Genomic DNA, 16,645 nt, shown 5'->3' with positions numbered 1-16,645 from the left:
ATTTTTTTTGCTAATGTAGTTCACATGCTAAGTACTAATTTTTTTTTTTTAATGCCAAAAACACCAGCAACCGTCCCAGGACTGTTCTCAGTGCAATGATTCAGGCCCCTACTCTAAGCCCTCCAGCTGAAGCTTGCACTCACCTCAGGAAACACAGCAAACATTTCTCAAAACTATAGCAATTCTTTTGCATGACTGAAATTATTCACTGGCCTCACACTGAGGAAATGCTTGTCAGTGGAATTCCCTCTTTCACCGGTGAGTTTCTTTTCAAATATAACCTGTTTGGTATGTACGACTGATGAGGTTTAACCTTTATAGTTTTTATTTTTATTAAGATGTTTCAAGCTTGTCAGAGCTTCACCTAGACAAATTTTTGAAGTGAACATTAAAAATATAGTATTTTCAAAGAAAAAATTATCGTATTAAGCCATAATGGTATGAAAGGGAAAAGAAAAAGTGTCTCATAGGTCAAACTTGATTACATGCAAAGAAAGACCAGATAGACTAACGCAGGTTAACATGATCAACAAACATAAAATACTAAAAAATTAATTATTGGATGTATACTAATAGATGAGAAACTGGTTAATTCTTGCTATTCTCATAGATTTGTTTAATAACGTTTCAGTATTACACTCCCTTTAAAAATACTTGATGATTTTTTAAAATATTAGTTATTCATGATCTCAGCAATTCATAGTAATTAAGGGGAAATAGCACCACGTTTTAAGCAGCGTTTTAAGCAGACAAAAGTAAAATGCAAGAGATACAGAGGTAGTTTGCAGGACGAAAACCCAGAGATTTTTAAAAAATGAATTATAGGGATAAGTCTTGACCATGAAAAACTACCTACGTTAAATGATTCAATATACTTAAGGCTTGTTGATCCCAAACAACAAATTACATAAAATTAATATATCTTGAAAGGAAATGTTGCTTCTAAGCATAAAAGAATTAGAACACATGCAATAGGCCCAATCATTATTTATTTATGTATTACCTATGGTGATAATTTATCTTTAATTCCGATTATTTCATAAATTGGTGTATTTTTAACACGAGTAAATTAGTATATTTTAACACCGGTACACCATCATGTGGTGTGTAATAAGTGATATTAGTTATCCCTTTAGTCTGAAAGGCAAATATTCAAGGGTACCCCATGGCATACGTTCCTGTATGGAACATCATTCCTAAACGCTAACAAGATGCCTGCCCTTTCAGAGAGTGAAAACATCTAAGCTCTCCCTCCAAATAAAAAAGACGTGAGATGACTTAACTCTAACAGGAAAGGTCCAGTGTGTAACTAAAGCACAGTTTACTACCTGAACAGAAATTTAGGCCAAAAGAACACAACTGTCCCATTCTTACAAAACCCTATAACCCTGTTAATATATAAGAAAAAAGACATAATCATTCAGAATATATTCCTGAGATCATAACGTTAAAGCCTCTCTATTAAACAGCTGCTATTCTCTTTTAAGTTAAAAGTTTAAATTATAACTAATAACCACTTTACCTACTACCATGAGCCACATTTTCCTTTGAGTGCTATTACACTAAGAGGCACTTCACATGCATGCTCTCATTTAATCCTCACAACAACCTGAGGTAGAAGATATTATTATTTTCGTTTTATTAGGGATAAGTAATTCACAAAAGGCACAGGACTAGGAATTGGTAGTGTCAGGGATCAAAACTGTTTGACTCCAAAGCTTGTACTCTTAATTATTCTGCTCTAATCCCAAATTTTATAATAAATCATAAAACTACTACTTTTGAAGGCATACTAAAATCAAAATATATAGATTATGTGAAAATTACAGAAGAAATATAGCAAGTTCTTCTTAACAATATAAGCCACAAATAGGTATATAACGATACCTATTTCTTATAATTCTATGAGAGGGGAGAAAAATCAGGAGGCAAAAGGTTAGATATCTTTTTGCAGCTGGATTTCACCAAAGGTCACCAGGACACACAGCCAGTATAAACTGGCCCAGCACAATAATCTCAGATAAACAGGTGTTTATAATAGGGAGAGAGCAAACTCTTTTTAAATTATGGAAAACATGGAATCATCAATTGTTTTGAATAGGGTGATATGAAACCACACGTCTCATAGTTAGGAAAGGAGAGCCAATAAGCATGGATTCCATGACAGCTCGTGCAGCAGAGCTTTGAGGTCTTCTATACTATTCTATTTAACACTTTACATACTTGAAAGCACCTAGTATAGTACTTGGTACACAGTGGTGCTCAATAAACATGAGTTTGACTCTCCTTCCTTGTTTCCTAGACAAAAAGATAGAGGGCACACTGTGCAAAAGTATAGATAAGAGCATAGCTGGAAGAGAAACTGAACAGGTTGGATGACAGTCAGCCTCAGGTAGAATCTGACAAGATGAGGTTAACAGGGCCCAAGAAATGCTTCTGTATTTCATTAAAAAAATAATTATCAACATGGAGGAAGTGTAGCTTAACAGTCACATGAGGTTTTCTAAAAAACCCTAGGAATTTGCACGACTATGAATAGTTGTTATATTTTCAATAAATAAAGTATTTATACGGCAACAAGAGAAAGATGAATGACTCCACAGGAAATAACGGACAAAAAGCATAAATAGGTAAATCACCAAACTAGAGATATAAAGGAACAGTAAACATAAAAATGTTCACTCTGGTTAGTAATAAAAATGCAAACCATTCCAACCATTAACAGCCAATTCCTTCTAATCACATTGGCAAAGAATGATGATGGCCAATGGGAACAAGGAAAATGACACTCATATATGCAGGCAGGTATGTAAATTAGTACAGTCATTTGAGAAGGCAATTTGTAAATATGTATCAAAGGCCTCAAAATGGGCAAACCCTTTGATCTAGAAATTCCACATCTAAAAAATCTACCCTATGGAAATAATCAGAGAAGTGTACAGAAGTATATGTGCAAGGGGGTTCACTGGAGTGTTGTTTATATGAGCAAAACATAGAAGCAATCTGTATGTTCAGGATGAATTAAATAGCGTATATCTTTCAATGAAGAACAAAGCAGTAATTCAAAATGACTCTGGAGAAATATACTTATTAACAAAACATACATATTTTAAGAGAGAAGTAATAAATCAATATGTATTGTATTGTGTAAAACCACTTTTGTAAAAATACATATTTTAGGTGTCAATAATTATTATCACCATGTGAAAGTTTTTTTAAATTTTGGTTACCTGTGTTTTCTAATGTTTCTACAATAACCTTGTACCTTGTATGTGTGTAATTAAAAACAAGGGTAACAAGAAAAGGAAGTTTCAATTTGTGTCCTATATCTAGCACTTACCAACCACATAACTTGAGGCAAGCCAGTAAATTCCAAGACTCAGTTTCTTCCTAAAGTTGGCATAATGATAAACTATACCTCTCCTGGCCAGTATAAGAATAAAATTAAAAGCAAAGGCACGTTGAAGTTATAAAGTACTTGATAAACATTGGTTGTTATTACTAGTTGACAGAAAGTCCAATAAAAGACAACCCTACAAAGAAGCTGGGAAAATAAAAACTGACTCTCGGATGACGTTAAGAGAAATGTGGTGGAATGCTAGCGCTCCTGCACCTGCACAGGTCATCCCGTGTGTGGCCGTGCAGCTGTTTCTGTGTCATGTTAAAGAGAAGGGCTGGCGAAGATGAAGATGATAGGACAACCTCTACTAAGCACCTGCTAAGTGTTCAGCATAGGAATTGCTTTCCATACCTTATTTCATCCATTGCGTCCTTTACTATCCTTTCGTATGGAGTAAAATATTAAAGCATCAAGAAGTCAAGTAATTTGTTAAAAGCCACACAACCAGTTAGTGGTGAAACCAAGCTTGGAACCAAGCTTAGCAGACTAGCTCCAGAGTCCACACGTTCAGCACACTTAACACTAATGAAGGGAACATATTCCAGGCTGCAGTCACATCCTCAAGCGCTGAAAACATCAGCACCAAGAGCCACAGGCCCCTAGTACCAGGGCCAGAGAACCAAGGAAAAATCAACTTTCTCTGACTCAGTACAATGTTCCCAATAATCTAAGATGCCCAATGAGCAAACAAGTAACTATGCAAAGTAATAGCTCCCTCACTGGAAGTCAAAAATGGGACCATAACACATTCAAGGTTGTTCTGAAGGGAACTCAAATGGCCCTAGGCCTGCATGACCCATAGAAGCCAACAGCTGGGGGTCAGTACCTGCAACCACCACTAGCTGGTGTCCCCCTCTGAGGTCCCCGCTATGGGCTGAACTGGGTCCCCCCCAAATTTACATGTTCAAGTCCTAACCCTCAGTCCCTTAGAATGTGACTATACTTGGAGACAGGGCCTTTAAAGCAGTAATTAAGGTAAAATGAGGTTACATGGGTGATCTCTAACCCAATATGACTGGTGTCGTTATAAGAAGAGGAGATAGGACACATGCAGACAAAGAGGAAAGACCATGTGAGGACACAGCAAGAAGGCAGCCACCTATAGGCCAAGGAAGGAGGCTTCAGAAGAAACTAACCCTGCCTACACCTTGATCTCAGACTTCTAACTTCCAGAACCAAGAAAAAATAAATTTGTAAGTCACCCAGTCTGTGGGGCTTTGTTATGGCAGCTCCAGCAAACTATACGGCCCCCAGGGGAGGACACAGCCCAACAGGAGCAGGTCCTTGCCCTGGCTGCCCTCTGGCTATCGCTCTGCTCCATGATTGAAATCAGTCTTTTCTAGCCACAGCTGACATGGCCTGCCAGTCTCCTCCAAGCTTCTGAGGCTCACAGGTTGTTCCAGGCCCGCTGACCACCCTACCTCCAGGTTTGGGGTAACTGGTGCTTTGCTCAAAGCTGGATCACAGGTGACTCTAAGAAATGTCAGCCTCGGAGGACCCATGGGGTCTAGACAAGCTGCCTCTCTACCACTGCCCCCTTGAGCATCAGGCTCCTGGCTTTCACATATCCAATGAGTGCTCACTGTTGCTAAATCTCACCACTCTGAGAGGAAACTTCCTAGGGATATAGTTTGTTCGTTTTACAGGAGCGCTCTCCTTCCCACGTTGCATAAGGACTGCAGGGGCCCAAGCAGAGAGGGATGAGGTCCAGAGTGTGGAAGCACAGCCTGGTCATGTGCTGAAGCACCTGCCACCTCCCCGGACTCTGACTCTGAGGCCAAGCTATGTGCACCTGTGAGCCTTCCACAAAACTTCAGGTGATTATTTTCCTCAGGTGGGCTTCCACCAAACTCCCATGGGTAACCCCACCAGTCTGTCACTAACAACTGCAACTGTCTGCAACCTTTCCAATGTAGTCCTGAGCTAGATCCACCCACACAGGGAAGGGGGAATATTGCCCATCTCCATATGCTGGGGGATGTGGAGACCAAGCCCCAGACAAGACACCTGGGTACTTGGCAGTCAAATGAATGCAGGCAAAAGCCCTTAACCATCTGATCATTTCAATGCTCTGCTTAAAACTGCTGTGACAAAAGTCAAATTCCTTAAAATGGTAACCCCACCAACATTTCCAGCCTTCTGTTCTACCACTTGATTTCTTGTTTCCTGGTCACAATCATACAGATCCACTCATCCACACTGAGCTATTCACCCCCTTCGGGATACTGGTACCAATCATCTTCTCTGCCCAGAACTTTCTATATCCTCTTTGCCTGATTAGCTCCTATGTATCCTGCAAGTGCCAGATGTCACCTCCTCTGGGAAGCCTTCCCTAAAACCCCCATAGGTCTGAGTTTGTTACTCTCCTACAAGCTCCAATAATACCTATACGTTCACACTCACAGCATAATTAGCACTCTATGTAATTACTTGTTTGGGGAAAGGGGAGGCAGAAGCTATTAGCTCAGCCTCATTTCCACCCCTAATTCCACCCCAAGACAGTAAGCTCTTTAAATAGGGTGACCATCCTGGGGTAGCCACAGTTTTGTCTATTTTCCCAGCGCAATTACTAATTGCACCCTCCGTTTATTTTCTTTGGTTTCCCAGTTTGGATCATAAATGATTTGGTCACCCTGTCTATATAGGCAGGATCCACATCTATCTTGCTCTCTGTCTTGAACCCACGGACTACCATTATTCTCACAAAATCCCCAAAAGCAGAAAAAGCAAAAGTATGATGTACCTCTGTTTTAGAATGAAGAGCATGAGACTGTAATGCCAGCTTATTTGCATATATTAAATCATAATGTTTTAGTTTATATTATCAAAATGCATACCCCAAAAAAATTCTGCACTGAATATTAAAAATTCCTCTAGTGAGAACGAGGATGAAGTATCTAGTCACCCTCATGAATATAGCTGGAGACCTTGGGAACCAAACTAAAATATAATGTTTAAGTCAGTTCTTCCAGTCACATTAACACACCCCTTTTCAGCTCTTACTTTAATTTTTAGCTCCATCACTCCTCTATGAATAGAAACATAAAATGCTTGGATCAGTTACACAGTCTTGTCAAAATAACCTAACCTGCAATTATAACATCCTAAGGTGCTTTTTTAAAATGTTGCCATGAAAACTTTTTCATTAAAGAATTTCTTACAGCTCCCAGACCACTGAAAATTAAACAATCCATTTGCATCTTTATAGATGACAAAAGGTAGATCTTTAGTGTTTTGCTATATAAAAATTATCTGTATGACAACAACATTATTGTATGGAAAAAATCAATGTGCTACATTTATGTGATTACTTATTTCATTAGAAAATTCTGTATAAAAAAGTTATTAATCAGCAAATGAACATTCTTCTCTGATTAATGATTGCCTTCTAACGAATAGAAAATATACAGTTTATAGTTCTCTAATCTATGATCTAGATGTAATCCTAACTCCATTTTCAAATAGAGAAACGGTCTTCTTGTTAAATTTTAAACCATGGACTCTTCATTCATTCAGATATTTACTAAAGGCTTAATATATTTCCAGCAATCACTGAACAAGATGTGATGACAGACACGAAAGAATTAAAAATAGTCTCTGCCCTTCAAATAGCTTGTAATCTGCAAGTAAGGCATAACATCCACATTTGCATCACCCTAATAGTACAAGACATTCTGCATTTTCATCAACTGAGAGAGTTACAATTTTTTTCTCATTTTAAAATTTCTAAAATTGAGGCTGTACCTTAAATCAGTTGCTGATGTACTGAAAAGCTGATGTGTATCTTACATCTGCAAGAAGCATTAGAACTGGGGAAGCACCATAGTTCAAGTGCCTAAATAAGGAGACTAGGATTATGTGCAATCTTACATTTAATTCTTACATTGATCTAGTATTATCAGAATTAAATGAGTCCATTTTTTTCAGAAGAAAAAGCAGAGGCCCAGCAAGCTGAAATGCTTGAGGTAAAAAAAACTGGGAACTGGTGAAGCCGAGACTCAAATCCAGCTCTGTTACATTCTGCTGCATCACATCGCCCTACCAAAGGCAAGATGGATGTCGGTGAGCACAGTGGAGGAAGGTTAAGTGGAGGAGCACTGAAGGATGCAGAGAGAAAGGAGGAGGCTTTCCAGATGAAAGGTACAACACCCTGAAAGCTACAGGGGCTTCCAAGTTATACTCTTGTAAAATAAGAACTCTGTACCATCTGGAGACGCCATGTAGACATGTATTCAGTCTGCCATCTTTTAACAGGAAGCCCTTTCGGTAAGTTCTATTTTTATACCCATTTCCCTGATTGGGAAATCGAGGTTTAGAGAAATTAAGTAACTTCATGAAGGTCACACAACCAGTATGGGAGCTGGGGTGAAAACCTAGCTAGTCTACATCCAGACCCACTCTTTTCAACCAGTAAGCTATCCTGCATCTCCAGCTAGTACAGGGTTCTTATTTTACAAAAGTATAACTCAGAAGCCTCCATATCTTTGCATGTGTTGCACCTCTCATCTGGAAAGCCTATAACAAACATGCTCATTCTCTCAGACAAAATAGTTGGTTTTCCATGAAAACACAGATCTGACCGGGCTGAATAACAAAGAATTCCTCTAACCATTCACTAAGCATCTTGTCTCTCACTCATTCAACATTTAAACTGCATTTACCATACGCCAGGAATGCATATAAAGGAGTAAGATTAAAATGACTTTGTAAACCCAAATGTCTGGGTTTTTTTTTTAACATGACAAGTGATAAAAGCTATCACTTCTTAAAGCATACTTTTCTTTTTAAAAAGACACGTAAGGTAGAAGAAAGGACGTGGGCATGAGGTTAAGTTCCTTCAGCTGAGTTGAGCTACTCCTTAAATGACATCTTAACTGTGAATTATAGGGGTAGGGACCATGTCCCACTCATCTCTGTTAGAAGGAGCTTTGTTCCCAGAAGACTTGCTAATAAATGAATTGTTTATAAATAGTTCTTGTTTAGGGAGTTAATGCGCGTTTATCACAAATGCAGAAGTTCCAGACCTCTCCAAAAACACTTTTCCATGTCATTATAAAGGCACTCCAAGCCTTTTACAAAATATGCACATAATCCTAACCACTTCAAGATATCGAAACGAGAAAGATATCCAAATTTCAATTTCATTTAAATAATTAGTGTCACTTTAAACCTTCAGTGCAACATTGAACAAAACTGTGATGCGACAGAGTCAATGCGCGTTTGGTTTGAGGGGTCAGGGAAAGCCTCCAAAGAAATGAAGTTCACCTAAAACATCACTTAATCATACAAACGACAAAATACTAAAGAATATTCCCAAGTCAGAGACAAGAAAGTTTTCCACATTATGTTTTGTGATTTGAGACATGTTTTGAATTGCTCCATGACTTTTTGGCATGAGTCAGAAGAAGAGGAGGAGAGTGGAGTCTGTTTTCTTGGCTCAGTCAATAGGCTTGGGTGGGCTCAACAAGTGGGAGGACAAATCTCAGAAGAGTGCGGAGGAGGTAGAGGGAAAAAAAAAGGCTGTCAAATCCATCATGGTTGATATTTCACAATGACTGAAGTAGAATCCTTTCTTTATCAATCCTAATTTTCCCAATGCACAAAATCTAAGATCACATAATTTTTAAGTGTATTTTCTAATGGAGACAGTATTGCCCTCTGGTGATATTCTACCTATTTATAGGATATACTGTAAATAGTGCTACATACTATTAGTGAAAACAACATCATCATGTTTATGTCATGAAGAAAGCACACTATAATTATATCCCATGGTTTCAATAACTGTGTATAATAGAAAAATGGACTTGCCCACGTACATCACAAAAACTTTAAGTCCCAGGAACTATCTAATGTCTTCGTTAAATATTTTTTATCCACGTACCGTCAAAAACAACAACAACTTTGGGTCTCTCTGGGGAAACTGCTAAGAACGCCACCTATAGGAACCTACCAAGCAGAGAATAGGAATCCAACATCAAGTCTGAGATAAAGATGAAGTAACTTTCCCAAGGTCAGTGAGCTAGTAAGTGACAGAGCCAGGACTGAAACCCACGCAAGTCTGACTAGAGTTCACACCTCTCATCATAGGCCATGTTGTCTCCAGAATTAGCAACACAGAATAGCTGGACTCCAGGGATTTCTACTAAGCAAAACCTCTTTCATAATTGCTCAATAATTTCCAAGATGTCAGCTATCACAGATAATTTTCTGGAAAATATTCAGTACAACCATTTCTCTTGTGAACCTTCTAAAATCTGGTCTTGAGTTCTAGAAGGCATTTAGCACGAGGATAACTGTGCAAATATCATAATTAAACTGGTTTCAACTCCCACCTCACTAGCAATGTGACGTTGGGCAAGTATGTAACCCGTCTGTGTCTCAGTTTCCTCCTTCTGTAAAATGATATTAACACCACCTACCTCACAGCATAGTTAGAGGGGTTTAAAGAGTCAATATAAGTATTAAGAACAGTGCTAAGAACATAAAATCAACAAGTTTTAGCTGCCGTCATTATAACACCAGAGTGAAAAACACTACAGACTTCAACTCTATCATACCTCCTCATCTGTACTCCCAAATTACTGCCACTCTATATACTAAGGCATAAGGTAAATAAAAGCCTTAGAGAAGGTGCTGTGATAACCCTGTAAAGACACCTGGAAGACATTGCTCATGACTTTCATTTTGCAGTGTCCTTTTCAATGAGAGTCTTGAGAGGGATTTCTTTCTGGTCCTAGTATAAAGAAATGAATTGTACTGATGCTCCAGAACAATTGGTTTTGATTTTTACTATTTACTCATAAATGCTTTAAATCAAGTAACTAATCAAGCTTCACATTTTACAAAAACTGCCAAGAACATTTAGAATGAAACATATTCCCCCTCTTAGTAAGTATCAAGAACCTAATGGTATGTGCATTTTTCTATAATTGCTCTTGGTTCACTGAATGGCCATTCCCTTTCTTTTTACTTTGCCAGCCAATTCACATTTAATTTTTTTTTCTTTTGAATAACCAAGGTATGAGACAAAATGTCTGGAGGAATAGGAAAGGAAATGAAAGTAAGAGTGATGATCTCATTTGGATCTTCTAGGTCTGTACGAGCAGGGTTGGCATCTGCTTCTGAGCTAAAGGCTTAGGAAGGGCAAAAACATAAGTTAAAAGTCACAGATTTGGAAGTGGTCTGCCACAAGCATGCCCTCACCCATAGGTAATCTGCCCGACGATCAATCTCAGAAAGGAATTCTCCAGGCCCCTATGCTTCACTGTCCATTCCTCACAAAACAAAACACATATAATTCCAAGTCCATAGGCAATGAAACGACAGATTCTTGACTTACTAATCAACAAGTATTTGCCGAGTGCCCACCATGTTTCAGGCATTTTTCCAGGCACTTGGAATATATTGGCAACTGGAACAGACAAAATGCCTGCCCCATTGAGCTTAACTTCTACATGAGAAGACAAACAATAACCATGGCAAATAAGCAAATTATAGGGTGTGTCAGGGAGTGATAAGTGCTATGAAAAAATCAAGCAAGCTAAATTGGATCTGGGTGAAGGAGTCATGTAAAAAAAAATTTTTTTACCAGAAACTGAAAATAGATACTATAATAATTTTGAATGGTTACATTGGTTAGAATGATACATATGAATTTTTCAAAATAAACTTTTTGTCCTAAACTCACATTTTAAATGTTTGAAAATTTAACTCTGTTGATGTTTCTTCAGTAAAGTAAATACGTTTTCATAAAACAAAATAAATCACATCTTATCATTTGTATGAACCCTTTACTTCCCAGCCACTTCAGCAAAAACTAGGATTCCAGAAACTGTTACATAACGTTTCCTTTCTGGTCTTGCACCCACAGCCATAACTTTGGAAACTCCAAGTGCAAAGGGAAGACAGGTCATCAGTTTCAGTGTTTGTCTCACTGGCTCTCAAAAACATAACCATCCTCTCAGCCGCCATATTCTCACTTGTCCACTATGCAAAAATGCCCACTGCTGAATCTACAAATGCATACCCTAGAGGGCACAGGCTCATGCTAAAATCACCAACAATGGCAGTAAAGCCCATGACAGCCCTTAGGTGCCACAAAGACACTCCTCTGAAGGAGTCACTGCCCAAAAGTACCCTTTCCTAAAACGACCACAATTCTAAGTGCTAGCACTGCCCACTACTCCAATGCTACCATGTACTCAGGATCCCTTAGGGGTTTGAAACAATGCGTTTTTATCTTTCTTGCTCTTTGTAAAGTACCCCTCTTTTTCTAGGACTTGGGCTTGAGGCCAAGTGGACTTGGGCCAGGGGACAATCTGGTGGCAGACACTGTGGTGTATGTGGATTCAAGCTTTTGCTCTGACACTGGCCCACTGGGCGGGAACTAAGCTTGTTAAGCTTTGATTCTTTCCAGATGATCTGTGATCTCCAGAAGAGCTTGCCCGACAAGTTCTCCAGACATGCTTCAATCTTAGGGTACATCCTGGGATTTCTGATCTATGGGAGTTGTACGTGGGCTTCCAGTTCTTTGGGAGAGAAGCATAGTTATAGGTTATATGGCATCAGGTGAACTTTGGAAAGTGTTGGAGTTGGCCCTGCTATGCACTGTCTACAGCCAGCACAAAGAGCTGGCACAGCAATGTGCTGACATAAGGGGGTTAATGACTGGAAACAACAAACAAAAATGAAGCATGGGAAACTACATCAAATTTCTCAAGGAAATGCCTTCCAAATTAAAATATTTGGGGTAGTTTATGATAAGAGATCTACAAATTCGGTACAAAAATACTGGAACTATCCAATATAGGGCAGTCATATCCTATATGTGAAAAGAGTTATCAAAATAGTGTTAGGGCTTCCCTGGTGGCACAGTGGTTGAGAGTCGGCCTGCCGATGCAGGGGACACGGGTTCGTGCCCCAGTCCAGGAAGATCCCACACGCTGTGGAGCAGCTAGGCCCGTGAGCCATGGCCGCTGAGCCTGCACATCTGGAGCCTGTGTTCCGCAATGGGAGAGGCCACAACAGTGAGATGTCCACGTACCGCAAAAAAAAAAAAAAAATAGTGTTATATTCTTAGAGTTATCAATTTAAGAGTGAGAACTATAAGATACTGATGAAAGAAATCAAAAACAACACAAACAGATGGAGAGATACACCTTGTTCTTGGATTGGAAGAATCAATACTGTGAAAATGACTATACTACCCAAAGCAATCTACAGATTAAATGCAATCCCTATCAAATTACCAGTGGCATTTTTCACAGAACTAGAACAAAAAATTTTACAGTTTGTATTGAAATATAAAAGACCCCAAATAGCCAAAGCAACCTTGAGAAAGAAAAATGGAGCTGGAGGAATCAGGCTCCCTGACTTCCGACTATACTACAGTGCTACAGTAATCAAGACAGTATGGTACTGGCACAAAAACAGAAATATAGATCAATGGAACAGGATAGAAAGCCCAGAGGTAAACCCACACATATATGGACACCTAATCTACGACAAAGGAGGCAAGAATACACAATGGAGAAAAGGCAGCCTCTTCAATAAGTGGTGCTGAGAAAACTGGACAGCTACATGTAGAAGAATGAAATTAGAACACTCCCTAACACCATATACAAAAATAATCTCAAAACGGATTAAAGACCTAAATATAAGCCCAGACACTATAAAACTCTTAGAGGAAAACATAGGCAGAACACTTTGACATAAATCGCAGCAAGATCTTTTTTGACCCATTCCTAGAGTAATGGAAATAAAATCAAAAATAAACAAATGGGACCTAATGAAACTTAAAAGCTTTCGTACAGCAAAGGAAACCATAAACAAGAAGAAAAGACAACTCTCAGAATGGGAGAAAATATTTGCAACTGACAAAGGATTCATCTCCAAAATATACAAACAGCTCATGCAGCTCAATATCAAAGAAACAAACAACCCAATCAAAAAATGGGCAGAAGACCTAAATAGACATTTCTCCAAAGAAGACATACAGATGGCCAAGAGGCACATGAAAAGATGCTCAACATCACTAATTATTAGAGAAATGCAAATAAAAACTATAATGAGGTATCACCTCACAGCAGTCAGAATGGCCATCATCAAAAAATCTACAAACAATAAATGCTGGAGAGGGTGTAGAGAAAAGGGAACCCTCTTATACTGTTGGTGGCAATGTACATTGATACAGCCACTATGGAGGTTCCTTAAAAAACTGAAAATAGAACTACCATATGACCCAGCAATCCCATTACTGGGCATATACCCAGAGAAAACCATAATTCAAAAAGACACATGCACCCCAATGTTCATTGCAGCACTATTTACAATAGCCAGGTCATGGAAGCAACCTAAATGTCCATCAACAGAGGAATGGATAAAGAAGACGTGCTACATATTTGCAATGGAATATTACTCAGCCATAAAAAGGAATGAAATTGGGTCATTTGAAGAGATGTGGATGGACTTAGAGACTGTCCTACAGAGTGAAGTTAAGTCAGAAAGAGAAAAACAAATATCGTATATTAATGCATATATGTGGAATCTAGAAAAACGGTATAGATGATCTTATGTGCAAAGCAGAAGTAGAGACACAGACATAGAGAATAAATGTATGGATACTAAGGGGAAAAGGTGGGGGGGTAGGAATTGGAAGATTGGGATTGACATAAATACACTATTGATACTATGCATAAAGTAGACAACTAATAAGAACCTACTGTATAGCACGGGGAGCTCTAAAGTGGGACCTAAATGGGAAAGAAATCCAAAAAAGAGGGGAGGGACTTCCCTAGTGGTCCAGTGGTAAAGAATCCACCTTCCAATGCAGGAAACGCGGGTTCAGTCCCTGGTGGGGGAGCTAAGATCCCACATGCCGCGGGGCAACTAAGCCCCGTATGCCACAACTATTGAGCTCGCGCACCTCAATGAGAGAGCCTGCGTGCTGCAAACTACAGAGCCCATGCGCCCTGGAGCCCACGCGCCACAAGAGAAAGAGAACCTGCACACCACAACTAGAGAGAAGCCCAAGCACCTCAATGAAAAGATCCCACATGCCTCAACGACCCGATGCAGTCAAAAAAAAAACAAACAAAAAAGAGAGAATATATATATATATATATACATATGGATGATTCACTTTGCTGTACGGAGAAAACTAACACAATACTGTAAGTCAACTATACTCCAATAAAAATTAATTTTAAAAAATGATGATCACTCTTCCAATGAAGAAAATTCTATATGGCTATTAAAAGCATTTTTTTCCTTCTTGTGACTATTTATTCTTCTGATAAAGAGTAGATCCAGAAGATTCCACCAAAGAAGACAGTGTTTCTTATATTTTCCCCTGAATATAAGAAATGTAGCAAGGATATATTATAGAATTTTCTGCCACCTCGCGGATTTGGAAAGTGTTATGAAATCATAAACAAATCTTAGGTTCTAACCCAACCTCACAATGTATTATTTGTGTAACCTGGGTAAATCACTTGGGCTTTCTCAGCCAACATTTACTTCTACATAAGACAGGGGTAACACAACTCTTCCACATATACTTTCACTGACACTAAATGAAATGATGAGTTTGAAAGTACTTTCTACACAATGAGGTGCAATATAAGCAAACAACCTCATCAAACTCACTCTAGTCGATGTACTCATTCTGTAGCAGATGGGGCATTTATCTCATAATACCCTGAGAAAGCTAAGAAAACTGACTTTTTCCCCCAAGACAGCATTCCTCCGGATCTTATTACATAATTCTATTTTGTAAAGAAGTGAAAAAAGACAACTGGTCAAACTCAAAGTTCATTATCTCCACAGAGCAATTTTAGCCAGAATATCTGAATAAAACAAGAATGAAAACATTCTATTATTGCCTAGGCTACTCTACATAATGCCTTTTTTCTGACACCTTGAATCATTGCTTGCCTCATAGGTAACATTTTCAATTATTCAAGCACTAGTTAATATTGCTGGTGTTGGCACGATCAGTAATTACTGTCTTTAATAATCACAGGCATCTGATTCCAGCTGCTCCCATCTTTGATATAACCATGAGCAACAGCCTGGTGGACAGGAACCGACAGGGAAAGAATACAGCCGGGGGCCAAGCTGATGCTGGTGGTGTACTAGCTTTCAGTGAGCTACCAGAGTCAGAAAGACATGATGTAAAGTGAGACCACAGATTAAGAAAGAATGAATGTCCTGGGAGTTTTGTACAAAATAAAACATTTTCTGAACATGAGAATGATTTTTGAATTTAGATCTGAAGAAGCTGGCTAAATAAATCATACCTTCAACAACCTTCTTTTGAGTAATTATAAAAAGAATTCATCTGCATACTCATTCCCCTGCCAGATATGACTTTTCCCTTCCCCAGATGGCTGGGGTGAGTGTCTGTGCATATGGCAAAGGAAAAACAGCAGGAGCTCCAAGTGCGTAAAAAGAAGTGAAGGCTCACAAAACATGTATGATATGAGACACCAAAGGGACTATAAAACCAAAGAAGACCAACCAATGAACGCAAAGCCTGGGAGACCCATGTCCTGGCCCCAGCTCTGTCTCCCTTGCACAAGCCAGTTTGCTTTTCTGGGCTTCTGCCTTCTCATGTGGACAGCAGTGTGATCCAACTATAATCAGTCTGGAGAATTCTCTATAGCCTATGTGAAATTTGAAATTATCCAATGTTGAGGGTCAGCAAAAATAGGTAAAGCAATGTCCCTCAGTATCCACGGGGGATTGGTTCCAGGACCCGCTGCAGATACCAAAATACACAGATGCTGAAGTCCCATAGTCAGCCCTCTGTATCTGTGGACACAGAACCCATGGATACAGAGGCCCAGCCTTAGAAGTAAAAATCATACCACCGCATGGATCCTGTGTGAACACCACCAAGAGACCCAGTCCCTTAAGAGCTGGTTCTAGGGGAATATGGAATCCGCATCTACCATAAATCAAATATATTTTTAGAAAAAAATTAATGGGGGAATGAGAATGTGTGTGCATATGTAGGGATGTATATGTGTGTGCAGATGTGTGTAAAGGTATGCATGTATGTGTAGGTAGATGTGTGGTGTGTGTGTAGAGGGGAGCATAGACAATCCGTCTCATTCCTCTGCTTCCCTTTTTGTCTATCGTCCCTCCTCTAAATCTCTGGCACTGAGTGCTAATTTAATTTAATTTTTAACCAAGGCATGTGGGCAAGGAAGACGTGAAAAAGGTTGCATATTTATTTCC

The 16,645-nt window shown here is 39.0% G+C and overlaps 1 protein-coding gene across 9 annotated transcripts in view; it reads right to left on the bottom strand.

The window, feature by feature from the left end:
* KLHL32 (kelch like family member 32) overlaps window positions 1-16,645 on the bottom strand; it is a 266,625-nt gene that overhangs the window by 194,563 nt on the left and 55,417 nt on the right. The gene's annotated exons all lie outside the window — the stretch shown is intronic.

The sequence above is a fragment of the Stenella coeruleoalba genome (assembly GCF_951394435.1).
Source record: "Stenella coeruleoalba genome assembly, chromosome: 12".
Lineage (NCBI taxonomy): Eukaryota > Metazoa > Chordata > Mammalia > Artiodactyla > Delphinidae > Stenella > Stenella coeruleoalba.
Note: the sequence above shows the minus strand (reverse complement) of the source record. Positions and strands in the feature narration are given on the sequence as shown.